Genomic DNA, 22,510 nt, shown 5'->3' with positions numbered 1-22,510 from the left:
CCTGACAGGACAAAAGCTTAAATTACAGCAAGAGAGGTTTAGGCTGGATATTAGGAAAAACTTCCTATCCTCAAAGGTTAAGAAGAACCAATTCTTCTCCCTCCTCCTTGTAACAATCTTTTTTGTACTTGAAAACTGTTATCATGCCCCCTCTATCTTCTCTTTTCCAGACTAAACAAACCCAATTTTTTCAATCTTCCCTCACAGGTCGTGTTTTCCAGACCTTTAATCATTTTTGTTGCTCTTCTCTGGACCTTCTCCAATGTGTCCACATCTTTCCGAAAATGTGGCACCCAGAACTGGACACAATACTCCAGTCGAGGCCTGATTAGAGCGGAAGCATTACTTCTTGTGTCTTGCTTACAACACTCCTGCTAATACATCCCAGAATTTTGTTTGGGTTTTTTGCAACATCGTTACACTGTTGGCTCATATTTACCTTGTGGTCCACTATGACCCCCAGATCCCTTTCCACAGTACTCCTTCTTAGGCAGTCATTTCCCATTTTGTATGTGTTCAACTGATTTGTTCCTTCCTAAATGGAGTACTTTGCATTTGTCCTGATTGAATTTCATCCTATCTACTTCAGATCATTTCTTCAGTTTGTCTAGATCATTTTGAATTGTAATCCTATCCTCCAAAGCACTTGCAACCCCTCCCAGCTTGGTATCATCATCAAACTTTATAAGTGTTCTCTTTATGCCATTATATAAATCAGTGGTCTCCAAACTTTTTGGCTCACGCACTGCCAGGTGAAGACCGGAAGACCTGTCGCAGATGCACCGCCGACAGAAGAAGAACGGAAGACTTACCACAGGCAAGCTGCCAGAGGGGAACACCAGCCATGGATGTGCAGAGCTGCCACCGAAGAAAAACAAGTGGTGGAGTGCCATCTGGTGGCGCTCTTCCTGCCATGCACCCCCAGGGATCATCTTGCGCACCCCAGTTTGGAGACCACTGATCTGAATCAATGACGAAGTTATTGAACAGAGCTGGACCCAGAACTGATCCCTGCGGGACCCCACCCATTATGCCCTTTCAGCATGACTGTGAACCAGTGATAACTACTCTCTGGGAATGGTTTTCCAACCAGTTTTGCACCTATCTTATAGTAGCTCCATCTAGGTTGCAGTTCTCTAGTTTGTTTATGAGAAGGTCATGTGCAACAGTATCAGAAGCTTTACTAAAGTCAAGATATACCATGTCTACCACTTCCTCCCTCCCCCCCCATCCACAAGGTTTATTACCCTCTCAAAGAAAGCTATCAGGTTAGTTTGACGTGATTTGTTCTTGACAAATCCAAGCTGTCTGTTACTTATCACCTTATTATCTTCTAGATGTTTTCAAACTGATTGTTTAATTATTTGCTCCATTATCTTTCTGGGTACAGAAGTTGAGATGACTGGTCTGTAATTCCCTGGGTTGTCCTTATTTCCCTTTTTATAGATTGGCACTATATTTGCCCTTTTCCAGTCTTCTAGAATCTCTCCCGTCTTCCATGGCTTTTCAAAGATAATGGCTCAGATATCTACTCAGTCAGCTCCTTGAGTATTCTAAGATGCATTTTATCAAGCCCTGGTGACGTAAAGTCTTCTAATTTGTCTATATAACTTGTTCTTTTCCTATTTTAGTCTCTTCTGATCCTGCCTCATTTTCACTTGTATTCACTATGTTAAACATCCAATCATCAACAACCTTCTTGGTGAAAACCGAAACAAAGTCATTAAGTACCTCTGACATGTCCACATTTTCTGTTATTATTTTTCTCTCCTCATTGAGTAATGGGCCTACCCTGTCCTTGTTCTTCCTCTTTCTTCTAACGTATTTGTAGAACATTTTCTTGTTACCCTTCATGTTTCTAGCTAGTTTGATCTTGTGTTGTACCTTGACCTTTCTAATTTTGTCCCTACATACTTGTGTTATTTGTTTATATTCATCCTTTGTAATTTGACCTAGTTTCCACTTTTTGTAGGACTCTCTTTTGATTTTTAGATCACTGAAGATCCCCTGGTTAAGCCAGGGTAGCCTCTTGCCATACTTCCTATCTTTTCTACACAGTGGGATAGTTTGCTTTTGTGTCCTTAATAATGTCTCTCTGAAAATCTGCCAACTGTCTTCTATTGTTTTTCCCCTTAGACTTGCTATGTATCACTTTTCTTTTATGGGGTTTTGTTTTTCTTAAGTTTGAATCTTCAGTCTTGCCATACATTTTAGTCACTTCTGATGTCAGCTCCTCTGACATACTCTGACCTCCTGGAAGATTCCTTCCAGTACATAGTCTGGTTCCTGGTGACTCCATCTGTAGAACTCAAAGTTACTTTTATGGACATGTTTGTGCAGGAATAGTGTTCCACCAATTAGGAGTCTTAACACTGGAACCGTTCTATGTGTCTTTCACCATTCTTATTCTGGGAACCAAAGCTGCTTGCCTATTGCTTTCTCTACTCCATTGTTGTCATTCTCAACCTTGGTATTCAAGACCCCAATTACTGAGCAAATGTCATGCTTGGAAATATAGCCAATCAGAGTTTGTAGGCAACTGTAGAATTCATCTATGGTCTCATCATAGTTGTCTGTTGGTACATAGCATTGTATAATTTTCATTTTCATGTAATACGTATGGAACCTATACTTTGAGTAATTGGGTCCCAGTTTATAAATGATTTTTCAGGTTTGGAAGTAATGATTAATGCTACGCCTTCTGAGTGGTAGCCATCTTGCCTATGAATATATTATGACTTTTTTCATTTTTATTTTACTTTTTATCAGCTCCTGGGCATCAACATTCACTTACTCAAAAGACAACAAGATTATATTCTTCTTTTGAGAGGTGTCCCTGTGGATGCTCCACTGTAGATGTCAGTGCACCCCTGAGCCGTTGTTCAGAGATTTTTACAGCAGTAGCCATATTGGTCACACATGTGTGGAGCCTGCCTCACGTACCAGTCTTGTCTTAATAGGGCGCATGCGTGGCCGAACTCCTCGATTCCTTCTCTACCATCTCCAGCTGGAGTCGGACCTACAGCAGACTTGTTAAAACTTTTTCTTTTACCCATTATACATCCTTTCCCTCTTTACTTTAGCACTCTAGTTACTAGATAAGTTCAACCCTTTAAAAAAAAAATTTCTTTCCCGCTTGTTCCTCTCAGCCTCCAGCCGACACTAATATGCCTGGCTCCCCAGAATTTAAGCGGTGCACTATGTGAAGAGATGCCATCCCTATGTTGGATGGTCATTCCCAGTGTATAAAATGCCTGGGGGAGTCCCTCATTCCTCAGAAATGTGCCCATTGTTCCAAATTAAAATCCAGGGCACATAAAGATAGAGAACTCTGCCTGAAAATGATTCTTGGGCAGAAGTCACTCGGACCTGCTTCTGACCCAGGTACAGGCTCCTCAGTGAACCACAGCCCTCTTGCCTTCAAAAAGGACAAAAAAAGAAAATGCCTGCCTCCCTCACCCAAGGGAAACATTGCAAGCAAAAAGGTTGCTGAGCAGGTCTATTTCGTCTATGCAGATGTTTTCTCGGCTCAGCACCTTTGGAGTGCTGGTTCCCCCAGCATCACGCTAATCCCGTCTCTGGCTGCAGTGACAGCGCAAGCTCCCTGTGCCGAGGCTTCAGGCTTCAAGTTGCCTACCTCTCTCATGGCAGCGTCTGGCACCGCAGTGGACATGGTGCCAGCACAGAGGACCTTGCCGGAACAAACCCGGGCTGCGCTTCCCTTCCTGGCACCACCAACCTCAGCGCATGTATTGAGCGCTATGGTGCAGAGAATGTTGGTGCCGAACGACCCTCTAGTGCCGCAGGCACTCCTAACAGAGGGTTTGTCCCCCACAGGCTCTCTGGCACCGCAGTCCATTCATTCACAGGACCTATAGGTGTCACCTAACCTACAGTTACCTCTACTTGACACCTATTTCTCTCCAGACATTCGCATGCGGTCCGGACACCTGTCTCTGGCTGTATCTCACTTTTCTAGTGATGAGGAAGCCATAGTGCAGGGAGACTTTTCACCATACCAGTTCTCCCAGTCACAGAGCCAAATCAGGACTGGTCACAGAAAATCTAGGTCTTCGTTCATCAAAGACCTCCCTCCCTGATATACAAACCCTTGGATGGCACCACCTAGGCCTTTTCCTGGTCAGTGGCAATACGGGGTCCATAAGCACCATGTAAGCGATTCCACTATGATCACCAAGATGCCAAAAATTAGAGCAAGGCCACCTCATCACCACCAGTGCATACGGCTATGAATGAGACACAACAACAAGCTCTTACTCCACACTTAGACGAACATGCTACACATGCTTCCCCAACCCTTGTGGAGCCCATATCCACACAGGATGAGGCTTACTGCCTCCCCACCAACACTGTTGGATGAGTTCTTAAAATTTCAAGATCTTTTCAAAAGAGTCACCAATGAGTCAAGGATTAATCTGGAGGAAGTTGTCTGAAAACCAGCATGAGTTGACTGACATCCCGCAACCTTCCTCCACATCCAAGATTGCCTTGCCTATAAATCCAGCCATTATGGATCCTGCCATAACCATATGGCAGATACCAGCTACTAGCAGACCTACCTATAAGAGAGCTAACTGGAAATATTTTATTCCTTCCAAAGGGTCTGAGTTCCCTTTTACTCACGCAGTGCCCAAACTCATTGGTAGTAGAGGAAGCTAACTAAAAGAACAAACACCAGTTCCCAGGTCTACCCCAACTGATAAAGAAAGTAAAAGGCTGGACTTGCTTGGTTGTACAGTGTATGCTTTGTCCACATTACAATTCTGGATATCCAATTATGCAACCATTCTGGAAAAATCTGACCACAGACATTATGAGAAACTCATGGACTTTATTGATGACATTTGGGGGGGGGGAGCCCATCAGTTTAAAGCTATAGTCTCTGACAGACAAATCATCTCTTGTACTACACTACATGTTGCTAACACAGCTGCGAGGTCCATTGCTACAGCAGTTGTGATGCGTCGAGCTTCATGGCTTTCATCGTCTTCTTTTCTTTGCGAGATTCAGAATACCATAGAAGATCTCCCTTTTGATGGTGAAAAACTAATTGCCAATAACACCAACGATGTGCTTCATTTCATGAAGGACTCGAGAGAGACATTACGCTCTCTCAGTATCAAAACCCCTGCAAATAGGAAGAGACAATATAGATACCAATCTTATCAACATCCATGCTACTCAATGTATACTCAACAAAGTCATAGACCATATGAACAACAATACCCACGACCAAGATATCAGTGTTGCCGCACCAATTCATCGGCTCCATGTCAACCCCCTCCCATTAATAAGCAAATATGAAGATGTGACCGATGATATAGAAAACATCATCCCTACTTCAGTGCCCATTCCCGCCCTGCTCCCCTCTTTCTTTTCAGGGAGCCCTCTCACGAACAACTGCTCCACCAAGAGGTGCACCACCTCCTCCAATTATGAGCAGTACAACCAGCGCCTGACCAACACAGAGGAAGAGAGTTCTACTCCCATTACTTTTTAACACAAAAGAAAACTGGGGGATGGCGACCCATTCTCGACCTCAGATGCCTCAATAAATTTGTTAAATAAAATTAAAAAAATAATAATAAAAAAAATGGTGACTCTTGCAACCATAATTCCAGCACTGGAGCAGAGAGATTGGATTTTCAGCCCTCGACCTGCAGGATGATTATGTTTCTGTGACCATACATCCTGCCCACAGACATTTTATTCGCTTCATTCTGGGCTCACAACACTACCAGTACAGGGTCCTACCTTTCGGCCTCTTGACTGCACCTCGTATCTTTTCCAAACTCCTCACAATCTTAACTGCTCATCTCAAAAGGCAGAGAATCATAATTTTTACTTACCTCAACAACTGCCTTTTCAAAGCCAGGACCCTCCAAGTAGCCATTCAATCCACACAATGGACAATCCAATGTTTCCATGCTCTTGGCCTGCAAATGAACAAAGTAAATCTTCACTCACTCCCACCCAACAACTGGAGTTCTTAGCAGCACATTTCGACTCATGCAAAAGAGTAGCATCTCTCCCACTCCACCTTTTTAACACTATCAAACTTTTTGTTCTCAAGCTGTGCAACATCTACAAGTGGCTGCACAAGCTTGCCTACAACTCTGAGGCCACATGGCCTCTTGCAGTTTTATAGTCAGGAACACTCGCCTCTTCATGAGGTGTTTCCAAAGCTGGATTCCACTGTCTACAAACCGAATGTCCATGGTCTAAACAAACTTTTATACATACCTCCCAGAGTCTAGGACTCTCTCCACTGGTGGACATTGCCTCACAACCTTTGCTACGGGTCCCCTTTCTACAGGACATCCCATCGGTTGTCTTAACTACAGACACATCCCTTACGGCATAAGGAGTACACATGCCCCAATACACTACCCAGGGTCTTTCGTCTCCTGCTGAGACATCCCTACACATCAACGTCTAGAACTTTGAACGATATGCAACACCTGCCTCCAATTTCTCCTTTCATACAAAACCAACATGTGAGGATAATGACCAACAACATTGCCTACATCTTCTATGTAAACAGGGAAGGGGGGGCATGATCCCACTCCCTTTGTACAGAAGAGATGAAGAGATGGAATTGATGTCTCAGACACAATGTCTGAATATCAGCTGCATACTTACCTGGCTCTCTCAATACCACAGCGATGACATCAGCAGAAGATTTCCCATAAACCATGAATGGAAACTCAATGAGGAGATAGTACTAGATATATTCCACCCATGGGGATACCCAACCATACACCTTTTTGCAACTGCAGCAAACAAGAAATGTCCAACATTTTGTTCCAGAGCGGGACTAGGTAAACGCTCCTCGGGGGTGCATTCATGTTCCTGTGGAACACCGACCTAATGGATGCATTTCCTTGATACCACTCATACACAAATTATTGATAAAAATATGAACACACCAAGCCAGGGTCATAATGATAGCCCCTCATGGCCCAGACAGGCATGATACCCTTTCCTTACCACGATGTTGCTTTCCGCACCCATCCCACTATCCTCTACCTGAATCTCTTGTCCCAACAACAAGGTCTACTACTCCACCCCAATTTAACCATGTTATACCTCAAGGTTTGGCTCCTTCATGGTTCTCTCATGCCGAGCAAACTTGCTTGGAGCAGGTTCAAAATGTACTCCTTCATAGCACAACAAATTCTACATGCAGCACCTGCCTTTATAACTGGACAAGATTTACACCCTGGTGGGCTGTCACAAACACCACTCCTTTTTTCTGTGCCTCTCCCACTAATCTCGACTATTAATGTGAGATTAAATTATCTGGACTCTCCCCGAGTCCCATCAAACTCCACTTGGCTGCAATTACAATGTTCTATGATGCCAATGATGATAGGACTATCTTTGCTCATCTCATTACTAAGTGATTCCTTCAGGGACCCCAAATCCTATACCCACACATCAAACCACCTAATCCATTTGGGACCTCCCCTTAGTCTTAACCTGGCTAACCCAAAACCATTTGAACCATTAGCCACATGTTCCCTCCTACACCTCTCTATGAAAACTGCATTTCTGGTAACAATTGCCTGTGTGAGACGCATAGAAGAAATTGCAGCACTCATGGCAGATTTGCCATGCACCATGTTTTTAAGCACAAAGTCACCCTATGCTTACTCCCCAAAATTCCCTGAAGGCGCACTCATCTTTCCATGTCAATGAGTTTATCCATTTCCCTACCTTTTCTAAAACCACATGTGAATTCCTTTGAATCTACGATGCACACTTTGGATGTGCGCAGAGCTTTGTCCTTCTACTTCAACAGGACTAAAACCTTTAGGCGTTCCGACAAGCTATTGATCCCCATTGCAGAATGTTCTAAGGGCTCATTTATCTCTAACCACTGACTTTCCAACTGGATCTCGAGTTGCATTTATCTCTGTTATCAACTACAGAATGCGACTCCTCCTACCTTTATCAGGACTCACTCCACCAGATCCATGGCGGCCTCAGTGGCCATTCTACATAACGTCCCCCTTTAAGGACATTTCCAGAGCTGCCATTTGGGCTTTTGAAAATATGCTTGCAAAACATTATGCTCTTACACAGGGACCCATCACCAATACACGTGTGGGCAGAGCTGTTCTATCTACTGCATTCCTCCCAGATCCAAAGTCCTTATCTCCTTGAGAGAGACCTCTTTTCAGTCACCTACAGTGGAGCACCCACAGGGACACCTCTCAAAGAAGAAGAGGAGGTTACTCACCTGTGCAGTAACTGACGTTCTTCGAGATGAGTGTTCCTGTGGGTGCTCCACTTCTCACCCTCCTCCCCTCTACTTTGCAGCTGGGCTGCCTCCATTGTAGAGAAGGAACTGAGGAGTTTGGCTGTGCATGTGCCCTATTAAGACAAGACTGGTATGTGAGGCAGGCTCCGCACATGTGTGACCAATACGGGTACTGCTGTAAAAATCTCCGAACAACGGCACAGGGGCGCACTGACACCTAGAATGGAGCACCCGCAGGGACACCTCTTGAAGAACGGCATTTACTGCACAGGTGAGTAACCCCCTCTTTGTCTACATCTTGAATCACTTGCACAGCTTTTGTTGTTGCAGCCATTGTTCTAATGTTTTAAAAACCTACTCTTAGTTTGTTTTACCTTTAGTAAAGAACTTCTTACAGTCTTTGCTTCCTGATGCTTTCACCCAAACTCATTATTTCTGCTGACAGAGTCCATTACTAGGGCATGCTGTTTGCCCGTTTTTTTTTAATCACTTAACTGTTTTATGGGGATAGGTTGTTGACCTATTGCTCAACCCTTAACCTGGAGAACCAGTGGACTGCTCTTCATCTGCTCCCTATCCTTTGGCCTGTCCATCTTGGGTGACCCACTATGAGGAGTTAAAACTCCTGCCAGCATACCTATTGGCATCATTGGAACACACAAGTCTTCCCGCCACATTGAGGTGAGGTTCCCAAGGAAGTGGACTGCTCTGTGTGAACAAAATTTGAAATAATTACAACCTCCTTGTCCTGAGAAATCTGACCTCTCCCCTTCCTGGTTTGTCTACACAGGGAGCTCAATCTAACTTGTGTAAAAATGAACAAAAAACTTTCTTCATTGGGAGTAGAGTCAGGCCCTGAGTAAGAATTACCACAGGTGCCACAAACAAGGGAATGAAACAAGGTGGTATTGTACTGTGGGTTGGGCCCTATACACCATTGTTTTCTGTAATTGGGATGTGATTTATTGTAGTAGAGGAAAGTCGTCTATAGCTCCAGTGTCTCAATCTCTCTGGAAGGTGACAAAACTTGCATTTTGCCAGATATGCTAAATGCCAGTTATCTGGCATTTTCAAACAATTGCTCTGTATTATTTTTCTTGCTTTGGTATCTTATATCAGTGTGTTTGAGATTAGAGAGAAATAATTAGGGTTGTCAAGTGATTAAAAAAATTAATCACGATTAATCACGCTGTTAAACAATAATAGAATATCATTTATTTAAATATTTTGCAGTGTTTTCTACATTTTCAAATATATTGATTTCAATTATAACACAGAATACAAAGTATATAGTGCTCACTTTATATTTATTTTTATTACAAATATTTGCACTGTAAAAAAACAAAATAAACAAGAATTTTCAATTCACCTAATACAAGTACTATAGTACAATCTTTTTATTGTGAAAGTACACAATAACTTACAAATGTAGAATTATGTACAAAAAATAAGTGCATTCAAAAATAAAAAAATGTAAAACTTTAGTGCCTACAAGTCCACTCAGTCCTACTTCTTGTTCAGCCAATCTCTGACACCTACAATTTACAGGAGCTAATGCTGCCTGCTTCTTGTTTACAATGTCACCTGAAAATGAGAACAGGCATTCGCATGACATTGTTGTATTTGGCATTGCATGATATTAACGTGCCAGATGCGCTAAAGATTCATATGTCCCTTCATGCTTCAACCACTATTCCAGAGGACGTGCGTCTATGCTGATGACAGGTTCTGCTTGATAACTATCCAAAGCAGAGTGGACATGTCCTCATCATCTGAGTCAGATGCCCTCAGCAGAAGGTTGATTTTCTTTTTTGGTGGTTCGGGTTCTGTAGTTTCCGCATTGGAGTGTTGCTCTTTTAAGACTTCTGAAAGCATTCTCCACACCTCATCCCTCTCAGATTTTGGAAGGCACTGCAGATTCTTAAACCTTGGGTCGAGTGCTGTAGCTATATTTAGAAATCTCACATTGGTTCCTTCTTTGCATTTTGTCAAACCTGCTGTGAAAGTGTTCTTAAAACAAGACATGTGCTGGGTCATCATCTGAGACTGCTATAACATGAAATATATGTCAAAATGTGGGTAAAACAGAACAGGAAACATACAATTCTCCCCCAAGGAGTTCAGTCACAAATTTAATTAATGCATTATTTTTTTAACAAGCATTATCAGCATGGACATATGCCCTCTGGAATGGTAGCTGAAGCATGAAGGGGCATATGAATGTTTAGCATATCTGGCATGTAAATACCTTGCAACGCCGGCTACAAAAGTGCCATGCGAATGAACACCTGTTCTCACTTTCAGGTGACGTAAATAAGAAGCAGGCAGCATTATCTCCTGTAAATGTAAACAAACTTGTTTGTTTTAGTGATTGGCTGAACAAGAAGTAGGACTGAGTGGACTTGTAGGTTCTAAAGCTTATGTTGTTTTGTTTTTGAGTGCAGTTATATAATAAAAGAAAATCTACATTTGTAAGTTACACTTTCATGATAAAGAGATTGCACTACTAGTATTTGTATTAGGTGAACTGAAAAATACCATTTATTTTATCATTTGTATAGTGCAAATATTTGTAATAAAAATAATATAAAGTGAACACTGTACATGTATTCTATGTTGTAATTGAAATCAATATATTTGAAAATGTAGAAACACATCCAAAAATATTTAATATATTTCAATTGTATTCTATTGTTTAACTGTGTGATTAATCGCGATTAATTTTTTTAGTTAATTGCGCAAGTTAACTGCGATTAATGGACAGCCTGAAAAATAATTGCAGTTAATTTTTAATAAGCTCTAAATAGTTTTCTTGAGGCTATTTCCCACCTGCCTACATTGGCTGAATGGCCTCAACTTGCTCCCCAAGAGTTTCCGCATGCAGAATTACAGAACATCTACATAGTTTGCAGTCCTTTAAAATAGAACATGAAAAATGAATGCAGCCTCTTACATACTTACATACATTTGTTTATATGTGTATGATATCTTATCTGCATACAGACGACTAGAGATGTGTGTGAAGAGGGTATGTGCTAACAGAATGCCTTTTGGCTTATTCTCGGAGTTGTCTGGAAGCACAATTCCGTCAAAACATTTCAAACTGTCTTTATTTTGAGTGGGTGATTTGGAATAATACAATTAGGTATGTGTTGCAGAGATGTTACTGTAGGCTACCATCACTGCACTGTTGTAGCCATGGTAAAACTGGTTGCTAGGATTCCATCAGTTCTGCAGTTGTATCTGTGAGTAGGGTCCACTTTCTGAAGTTTCCATTTACATTCCTCAGAGACTCTTTCCATGTCTCATACAACACTGCTCTTGCATTAGGAAGATGTTAGCATTCAGAGTATTTGACAACCTATGAAACTAAACTGCATGTCACCTTAGCAGAACAGATACATCTGAACTACTGCATTGTCCTCCATGGTTTCATGTCTGTCCTTTTACAGTAGCTCAGAAATGCAACTTGGTGGGGGATGGAGTTTTTACTGAGGAGGGGGAAAGTGGTTTGGTATCCTGTTTACACAAGTTATTGCTAGACTCAATAAGAACATTTAAATAGTTTTAAAATGTATGCTGGCTTTCAACCACTCCATTTTCCATTGATAAAGTCCCAGTGTGCCACTGAACAGATAATACAGCCAGAGGACAGAGTAGATTACTGCCCCTACTCAAAATAAATAATAAAACCATCTAATTTGAATATCACCAAGAGCCAAATGAAAGATTAAGTTTTTCTTCATAGGTAAGTCTAGTGCAAGGCCTTGTTATATAGACAGCTATTTTGTGTGTGTTTCATTTGTATAGAACTGAATAAAAATGAAAAGCAGTATCACACTGCATCGTACACCTGCTACACTAGAAATGGCTAGCATGAGGCCTGGACAACTCAGGGACTCATAATTTGGAACATGAGCCTTTAGCCTCTGGGCAACTGGTTCAGTTCTGGCCCAGGTGCCCAGTGACTAAAACTGAGGAACAGCTGACAACTTTTTGGAGGCTTATGCGAAATGACCTGGCCAGTCCCTAGCAGACAGCTCTTCATTTCATAATTGCAATACATTGACACTTCTGTTGGTAGTCACTCCAGAGAGATGAAGGCTTGAATGAGCCATAAAGGCTGAATAACTCTCCCCATCCGTCTCCCCATCCAGTACTGAGATGCCCTGGTGGGGTAACATAGGACAGTTTGTACTACTGCTGCCCATGCTGTACCAGTTCTGTGGATAAACAGAGGTCTGGGCTTTCTGCTGGCTTTCAGTCAAAGACCTTTCCTAAGGAATACAAAAATAACAACATGACCCTTTAGATACAGGAAAGACCTGACATCATACAGCCCATTTCCCTGCAAATGCACTGTGTATAACACACATGCAAAGCTCTTTGTTAAACACAGCCAGAATGATGTATTGTGAATGTTGCTGTATTGCAGTGTTTCTCTGTGTGCACCCTTTGCCATTTTTAATACTAGTTTAACTGAGCTTTCGCTGTAGGAAATAGATGGTGAAGGGTTTTTATGCGGGTGAAGAAAAATGTAGGCGCTAGCAGCTTATCAATCCTTTTCTACAGCCACCTTGGCCTAGCGAGTAGCGACCTGGGAAATGGCAGTGACTCATTCGCAAATGAATGTTGATTAGCATAGGTTCCACCTGTAAACCGGTAGTTATGTTTTTAGGCGCAGAAGAAATTGTTTTCCCCATCCAACCATTTGTATTGGTTACACCCACATGGAGCTATGGCATATGGCTTCCGGGGCTGGTTTCTTTCCCTCCTCACCAATTTGAAGTGGGTTTTAATTATCCTGCCCAACTAATTCCAGTGAGGAACATGATGGAAAACCTGTGATTTTTGTTCTTAAAGCAAAATTGTTTGTGGTAGAGTCAACAGATCAGTATACAGTCTCCTATTAATTAACATAAAAAATAACCTTACACTGGAATAGAAGAGAAAAAAGGGTCTGTGAATACCTTCGTCCAACAACTTATTTGCCCCTACAGCACTAGTTTGTAGCTGGGGCACAATTACGTTTGTGCAGAGTGCAAAGATGTCAAGTAGAGCTTGAGCAATATGGGTAGCTAAATGTTCTCTCATTGCAATTTCCCTGGTTTTGAGTTCACAAAATGTTCAGAATTGGAGCCAATTTACAAAATGTTGTCATAACATTTTATTCATCCTTTTTTTCCCCTCTGTTTTTTCTAGGATGACTATAAAATTTGCTGCTGATTCTTTTTTCATGTTGCCCTTTTATCAAATTTTGAGTGGGGTTAGTTGTGGCTAGTCACATGGTAGTGGTTCTAGTTCCCTGATTGGCTGAGCCTATCCCCAAGTTGATTGGGCAGGCTAGTAGAAGCCATTTGGATGTATTTTCTCAGATTGCATATCCATACATTGAATGCCCTTTCTGAACCAGCCAGAAAAAAAAAAACCCCAACCCGGCAGCAATAGCAAGAAGTGGCTTCATGTCATTTTGCTACAGAGCAGAAGGGCTGTTTATCAAGTTCCTTAATTTTAAGGGGGCCATTAACCATTCCTCGCAGCATGCTGAAGACACCAGCTTGGGAGTGGTTCATCCACCATGATGCCAGTAGAGATAACAGGCCCCCAGGACTTTCTTGCAGATGATACCTCCAAGTAAGGTGTTGGAGGATGGTCTGGCTCAGGGCCAGTTGGGAAGAAGGGAACTGTGTGGGGACAGAAGATGATGTGGCCACATGGGGTATCCATAGTTTCTGAACCTTTTTCAGTTTCCATCAGTTTGCTATGGCCAAACATTTGCAATGTACTTTCATAGACATGTAGCTGGGCTACTTTAATGCCTGGAACCAGCGAGCATCATCTCTTCACTTGCTGAATAAACTTCTTTCAAGTGTTTGCTCTAGGGATTCTTCACATATTGTGGTAAATTTGTACTTGCTATCAATGTTTTCAGTGTTATTTTAAAAAAAATTCCTGCTATACCCTTCACCTTTCTTGGTAACTATGGATTTAGTTGAAATAATATGCGCCTTCTTCTGAACACTATATTATCATGATACCCACTGTACAGTTGTTCCCTCTGTTTTAAAAAAACAAAAAGTGCTCCCCAAGCTAGAGAACACAAAATCTTATGTGTCCTTTTTTTTCAAATATGGGTATGTTTATCTATTGAGCTCCTATTTATAGTGCAGGACTTAAAAAAACCAAAAACCCCAAAATCAACACAATCCCTTTATCACTCTACTGAATACATTCATTTTGATCACCTTTGTCTCTGTTGTTTCTGTTCTTCAAGGATACCCCCCCCCCCCCCACACACACACGGTTTATCATCTCAGTTCATTATTTTTCTTTTTTTAGATGGAAGAAAATTCAAAAGTGGATACAAGGTAGAACAGGGATGGACATAAGGGATTGATCTGGGACACAGAACCTTTCACCTCCAGCTCGCCAGTTCAAATTCAGCCAAGTTGATTTACCTTTGAAACTCACATAGGGGGTCTGTGACCACTCTGAAAGACGTTGGTGGTCTCAGTCCAGTACTGATTGATGGGGCCTGGTATGAGGGTCGGTTCTACCTGATGACCTTGCTTTGCTGGTATTCTCAGCACAGAGGCCAGAAACTGAAAGAACGTGGAGCATAATTCTTCCAAACAGCTGGTACCCTCTAGCTCAGGGTTGAGGTGCAGCTGCAGGGCAGTGTGGGGAACCTTTTACTGCCAATGTCCATGGGAGACATGTTCTGTGGGTACTTCTGGCTCTTCCAGGCCTATTAATCAGTCACCTGTAATAAGCTCTAAATAGCCTTTCACTGAGGGAACCTGAGAGCTACTGTCGTCGGGTATGCACTGATAGATCAAGGTGGTGACTGCTGTCTGTGTTGGCTTCAGTGGGAACTAAGGCTGCTTCTGTAACAGGCCTACAAGCAGAGCCGTAACTAGGCATTTTAGCGCCTGGGGTGAGCAAACATATTTGTGCCCCTTACTGAGTTACCAGCTCTGTCCTCCTACCCCACCTCCACCCCTTCGAGCCCTATTTCCTTCAGAATCGTTTGGGGGAGAGGTGAAAGGGAGGGGGCGGGTTCCTGACTGTGTGATGTTAGGAAATACATTACCAAGCCTGCTTCCCTTTCCCATTGACAAACATGCAAATGAAGTGATTTGCATGCTAGTAACCGACAGGCAGATGGGGAGATGTTGCGTGTGTGCACAGTGCAGCTTGTGTTAATGCAAACCACAAACACCAGCCATTGCCAAAGGAGATTGCAAGCCACGCCTACTAGTTCCTGCTTTGCTTTCCTATGCATTTATATACATATTTCCACAGAAAAAAAAAGTCCCTTCCTTTCAAAGCTTAGTTGGAGGTGTGACATTACCACAACACCCAAGCTACAAGAACCAAATGCAAGCTTGACTTCTGTCAGCCCCTTATGGTTATTTTAATGCAGTTTCTGTTGGGTTTAATGCCAGCCAGAAGGCAAATGGCTATTTTAGTACAGAAATTTAGTTTTGCCTCCAGACTCCATTGTATATGGCAATACGTGGAAAAGTAGCAGCCTTTGTTCATATTGTAACACATACCGCATGCCTAGCAAGCACTGGTAGATGGTAATAATTAGGCTTTGCTACATCGGTTGTTCTTGTGATGTTTAGTCAGTTGTCCAGAGACAAAAATAAACAAATCAACGAATGTTCTAATTGGGTGTTACAGTTACCAACTTACTAATTGCTGAAAACTGAACACCCTTGTCCCACCACTTCCCCCACAGCCCTGCCCCCCCGCTCACTCCTCTCCTCCTCCCTCCGTTGCTCACTTTCCATCCAACCCCCCCCCCCGCACACACACTCTTTCTCTTCCCCCATCCTGGGACTCACTGGCTGCCTGCAGATCCAGGCTGGGAGGAGCCTGCCCATTTGGGACACAGTGGGGGGTCAATCCCCAGTGCAAGGGACTGCGGTGGAGAGGAGTTGGTCCCTGTAGTCAGGGGTCAGGGCAATTGGTGCTCTGTGGGGCAGAAGGGAGGATGGCCAAGATTCCCACACCCACACTCTGGGGAGGCAGCTCCTACCTCTTGGTGCCCAGTCCAGAAGCCAGCCACTGTCAGGCATCAGCAGCTGAGCAGAGAGCAGCTCCTCCACGTGGCTTGCTGCTACTTCCCCCTGCCCCGTGGCGGAGGCCAATTACTGAGGCCAACTGGCCTTCTAGTGTCCGGTCAGCTGTGCTGCCCGGACACTGCCAGGTTCCCTGTTCAACCAGACGTTTCAGTCGAAAACCTGACATCTGGTAATCCTAGTTGAAATGTCTTGCAGCGAACACCTGGGGAAAAGAAAGAGGCTGTAGTTTGAGTAGAGATGGCTTTGGTTTTCGTTTCCTGTGGAGAAGAACATAGTGGTGACACTTGGACAAGTACATGTTTCTTTTCAGTGAAATTAGTGACTCTTCCCTGACTGTGAGAAAAGCATTCAGCTTTCAAAGTGACATTATCTTAGTCAAACCAAACAGTCTTTGAATACATTAACTTTAAGCCACGCCCCCACCCACAATTGTCAGCTAAACCCTGTACTGCCCACTCCTAATTAGAGGGATTGCAAACAACCAGGGCGGCTGCTGAAACATAAATTGGCCTTTTTAACCTCATTACCTGGTAAACCAGATATCTTTGTGGACAATATTAACTCTGTAGTGCTGTGTGGTTGGGTTTTCCTGGTGTTTAAAAAAAAAATCTAATGCAAATGCACAGTTCATGCAAGCGGGTTCATTTATTAGCCCTGATTGTGATACATGGATGGGTGTTAAATTGCAAAATACTGTCACACAGAAGATATGGAAATTAATATTAACCTGCTCCAACAGAGCTGTTCATCAGCAATGCATCCATCCACTCTTCTGCAGCTTGTCCATTAGCCCTGCAATACAGAGAGAGAGAGTGAAGAATCATGCCACTGAGCATCATAATCTACCAAAAACTGTCAGGCAACATAGTTATTGACTCCACTGTTGAGCAGGAGTTTAATGGGTCAGACCCCTTGGGAAATTTTTGCCTTGCTTTTTTTGACGTGTAGGGTGAAGCCATTTTTGGGTGCTCACCTGAGATTTCTAAGGGCACATTGCCCACCTGCAGTTCCTATTGCAGGCTTTGGACTTTAACACACGAATCAGTTGATAAGGCTGTTTGCTAGCCTTTTCCAAGAGCTAGTATCAGTCTTAATAGCAAATTAGTGTTAGCATGTTTTTCATATGGGAATCCTCTTACCAACAGGTGCCCAGTAAATGAAAATGAGAGATGAGCTTTGGAATATAATCGTGTTCGCTGAGCAGGATTTAACAAAATAATATTTGTTTTTAATGTCTGCCTCAGCTACAGTTAGCTTGATGATGTTTTGCAATAGCATTTTCTATCAGAACCTGAGCATTAGAAAAGATTGCCAATTACACCGTAATTGGCCGATATCTTTCTTACTCTGGCTGCTGTTACAATTGCTGACGTTCAACCTGCAAACAGTTTGGCTGTAGGGGGGAACTGCAGTCAGACTGCCCCATCTGCATTTTAAATAGCAGCGTTATTTCTCACCATTACAGCTGAGGGAGTCTCCCTTAGTAACACAAGCATGCAAGACTCTGACATTGTTCTGGAATTAACCCCTGGCACATGATGCCTTTTAAAAGAGCAGTTATTTAAAGCAACAGCACACAGGCATAGCAGACCCTCTTAGTTTGAATGTGCACATTGAGTCCAAAAACTGTAAATACAGGGCAAACGCATACACTAGCACCCCCACCCACATGGCTTTCTTCATGCTGCTCCCACTCAGCCACACTACTTAACTTACAACATCTTGTGACACCATGTACTGGCCAGGGCAAAGTGCTGATGGGGAGTGTTTGCAGGCACAGAACTTGCACAACACGGGTGGAACTACAGGCAGCAAGGGGAGGAGTAGGGCATGGAAAGCCTAGAAGCAGACAAAATCAGATGAGGAGGGAAGCATTGAAAGGAGAAAAAGGTGTGTGTGTGTGTGGGGGGGGGGGGAGACAGGGAGCACGAGTGTATGTAATTAGGCAGGCAAAGGTTAGGTGACCTAACTCTACTGTTGACAAACACCAATAGCCAAATATAGCCCTACGTTAAGAGGCATCAAGTTAAAGCTGTTACTAGCAGCATTGCATAAACCCAGAGTTACTGCTGCCACCTCGGGAAGGGTAGATGAGCGCTTTTGTTTTTACCCAATGAAATGATGGAAAAGCAGGATAAATTGAGCCATAGCATTGTCTGTTGCTGCACAGCAAGTGGTACCAGCAGTTACGTGGAGCCAGGCAAGAGATTATACTTAAATTTCTACTGGCACTGCATAGGGCTTTGGATTAACATTGAGTTCACTTTGCTCCTAGTAGAATGTGCGATAACAGGCCACACAGCAGGGTGACAGAATATTAACTTTTTATTGCTGTCAGGCTGCACAAGTCTCTGCAGCAGCTGGCTGTGGAACCGCTGGTTAGCTGCATTGGGAACCACATATTGGTGCTAGCCAGTCACACTAGGAGAGTGCTTGTCCCAGCTGTGCTGAGGATGTTGCACAAAGAAGAGGTTAAAACACATTTATTCTAATGGCAATATTTTCTATACTAATGGGATAGGAGGAGCTGATTAAGCATGTCAGAAATATGGTCTTCAATACATGACTGAGGGGGGGATGTCAGAAGACCGTGCTGTAATTGAACTGAACCATTCAGTTTATGTACCATATAACCATGAAACCACCAAGCTTAAAAAGCTGTTTTATACAGGTTCTTATGCCATTGCTGTAGTATCAGCACATCATCCTGCAGTGCATTAAACAATGTGTCTGCTAACTGTATGCCATTTGCTCCATCATCCACTCCCTGGCAGGAGAACTGTATATGTTTTGTTTTGTTTTCATTGACACTTCCTATGCATGTGTTTGTTAGCAAAGGCACTCTAAGAAATTCATGTGGAGCAGGTGTGGCGAGGTTTGTGATGGTCCTTGGTGTGACAGATCCTATATAATAGTTATCAATACTGAGGTGTAACCATTGAGTGTGACCTGGCCAGCAAGGGGAAGCTTTTGTCTATTGGGTTATTAGAATTTCCTGTCTGATTGGTCTTCCTACAGCACCCAATTGAAGCAGCTCAATGGTAACAGGAAACAACACAATACGCCAGCCCGCACTTGAAAGACAATGTGTCAAGTTGTTAATATCATGATCCCTCTCTTTGGTCGCCGATACGGTGCAAGTTTATGTTGCTAAAGATGGAGAGGTTAGCGCTCAAAAGAACACGAATGCGTTAAAAGCCATTCCCAGGCGAGACCCTTAGTGGAGAGAAGGGCTGACTCGGAGAGACTGCAGAAGGACTCTAAGCAGTAGGGCTTTCCCGGATCCAGAGACTGGTAAGCCATAGAAAAAAGCTAGCTACAGTCTGTTTTATTATTTACAATCTGTTTTCACTGAAATAATACCTAGGTCTGACATCACACTTTTCAGCAGTAGATTGCAAAGCATTCACAATCTGTTTTAAGGAACTGTTTGATTACTACTGTTATTGCCACCAGAAAGAATGAAATTGCAGGGTCTGGACATAAGTCACAGTTGATACACAGGGGATTGCAAAGTAAGGCCTGGTCCGATAGTGAGAGAATTGAATGAGAGGTGACTGCTCAAATGAATGAATGAATGACCATTATGAATGACAATGAACAGTCATTGTGCCAGGAAAGATTCTGAGAATCATGCGATAGCCTGGTGATTAGAACACTCACCATGGGTGTGGGAGATCTAAGTCCAAGTCTGTGCTTCAGTGATTATTTATACAAAGGGGAACAGCTTCAACAGAAGAGATACCCCTGCCCCACATGAGGATATCCCATAGGACAGTGGCTAGGGTTGTCTCCTGGATAGTGGGAAACCCAAGTTCCCCTCCCTTTTACAGATGATCGGGAGGAGGGACTTGAATCCAGGTTTCTGACATCCTGAGTGAGAGCCTTAACCAGTGAGGCACCATTTACAAAACTTCGAGCTAAGTTTCCTCCAAAATTTTGTTTTGGTACATGTTTCGGCAAATAAACTGTGACTGGAAAACTTGGCCGAGCTCTAATATTGCATTCCTGGGGTCAGATAAAGGTGGATATCAATGGTGGTATTTCCAATGCAGCTGGTGGCGATAAATGGTTCAGAACACCTGGCTCCTCATCTTGTACGTCAGGAAGGTGCAAGAGCCTGCCTGACTCTGATTATGGCCTTCCAGGCTAGCTGTGTTCAACAGACTAACACAGCTACCACCCAACATCAAGAGTAAAACTTGTGTCAGCAGCCATTAGCTCTCTCTGTACACACTAGTGAAGCTGGATCTCACTCCTGGAAGAGATCAAGAACCTCAGCACTTTTAGACAAAATTGTTAAGCCCATTTCTTCACTCTAGCCTTTTCATAACACACACCACAGATACCATCTGCTCACTGGATGGGAGAAAGAGAAATATCTTACGTGTGCACTTCATAAATTTGAGCGGTACTTAGCTATCATGCAGCCTAAATCAGCAGCAACTCCACTGACCCCTTCTAATGTTCCATTAGAGTTCGTTTGCAAATTCTACTGCTGCTTTTGTCTTTGATGTCAGTGGAATTATTCATGGTTTACACTTGCATAACTCAGATCAGAATTTGACCTGTAAAACTTAAATGCTTGGCTTTTTAACATGACTTATTTTAGACACAAACATCCTCACATGCCCACAAACTTGACAAACAAACAATGGAGCATTACTATAAATGTAAGCTATGGTCTTCCAGCTGTGCCGACTGTAAAAAAGTAACTGCGTTTTCTCTCACTCCCAGATAGGAATGTCCACTAAATGGAAACTTAACCCCAAGTGGTCAGTGGATGCTTTGAGTGAGTTTTGGGTACTACATTTTATGACTTCAGAATGGAAGAGCTGTTACAACTGTTAACTGCAATTAGTTAATTAGTTAGTCTTTGTGACTCAAGGGGAAAAACTTTCAAAAGTGCCTAAAATTGACCTTGGTGCCTAAACCCCATTGAATTTCAATAATACTTAGGTCATGTCCACACACACACAGGTTGTACCAGTATAGTTACACTGCTAAATCCCACTAGTGTGGATGCAGTTATATCAGTATAAAAGTAATAATACAGGTAGAGCTTCCTCTGCTTTCCATGAGGAACTACACTCAAAATAAAGGACAGTGCAGTATTAGAGATGCAAGTTCTAAAGCAACACCAGACCCTAGAGTAGGACACAAGCTTAAGTGAGGCATCTCCCTTTATGTAAGTTTGTGCTTGCTATAACAAAGTGAAAGGGAGAAGGTATGACAAGAGGATAGGACTGTTAACCACTGACTGGAGTAACTTTCACAGTTGTTAGGTTAATAAGAAAAGCAAAGAACCAGATCCCCAGCTACCTGCAAATCAGATAGCTGCACTGAAATCAAGTGGGGTTATATCCATTCACACCAGCTACATCTATGACCCAAACTGTGTAAGTGACTTGTTTTCCTAAAAGAATCTGTCCAGAGTGGGAGTTTCTGTTGCTCCTAACAATGCCTCTGATATTCTTTGTTTAAAAACAACAAATTAAGCTGAAGCTGGTACCTTTTTGTCCGCCATAATAATAATGAAAAACAAATCAACTCATCTGCATAAATGTGACATGCCAATATTTTCATCAGCTGAAGAGTCATTACCAGTTGTCTTTAGTAGTTCCCCCTCCACCAAGCTGTAGTTTGCTGCTTAGTATATACAGGCCTAGATTTCACAAAGCCGGCATCTCTTGCAGTTGCATGATGCCTCAACCCAGATTTAGAACCTTCTAGGGCATAATGGGATATAACTCAAATTCTTTTAACTTTATAAAAAAGAGGGGAAAGAATTTTATAAGTTGTTTTTCAAAAGCCATCTAGATTCTAAGAACTTTTTGAAAAATACAAGAGATTTGTGAAACATCAAACTTCTTTAGCTTTCTCCCCCCTCAACATCCTTATTGAAGATCCCACTCCCCTACTCTTCACCCCAATTGCAGTAGTTTTGCCTTGCTGAATCATCAATAGCTTCCATTGTTCTTGTTCAGAGCTACATCACCAATCTCCATGGCAGAAGAACAAGGAGTTAAGGCTACCATCCTTCCGCATTTGCTACCAAATTACAATAAAAAAATCTTTGAAAAAGCAAGGGCATTTAGCTGCCCTTATTGTGGCAGAGCACAATCACTGT

At 42.7% G+C, this 22,510-nt stretch overlaps 1 long non-coding RNA gene across 1 annotated transcript; it reads right to left on the bottom strand.

Moving 5' to 3' along the window:
* Positions 1-4,874: 4,874 nt before the first annotated feature.
* Positions 4,875-17,174, bottom strand: LOC122456151. The gene is made up of 4 exons (XR_006274841.1): positions 17,108-17,174; positions 16,335-16,582; positions 5,871-5,957; positions 4,875-5,149 (listed from the first exon to the last, which is right to left on the bottom strand). It is a non-coding gene; the product is annotated as an uncharacterized LOC122456151 (long non-coding RNA).
* Between the last annotated feature and the right edge of the window lie 5,336 nt (positions 17,175-22,510).

The sequence above is a fragment of the Dermochelys coriacea genome, chromosome 10, assembly GCF_009764565.3.
Source record: "Dermochelys coriacea isolate rDerCor1 chromosome 10, rDerCor1.pri.v4, whole genome shotgun sequence".
Lineage (NCBI taxonomy): Eukaryota > Metazoa > Chordata > Testudines > Dermochelyidae > Dermochelys > Dermochelys coriacea.
The sequence above is the reverse complement of the archived record's forward strand: the minus strand, read 5'-3'. Positions and strand labels throughout refer to the sequence as shown.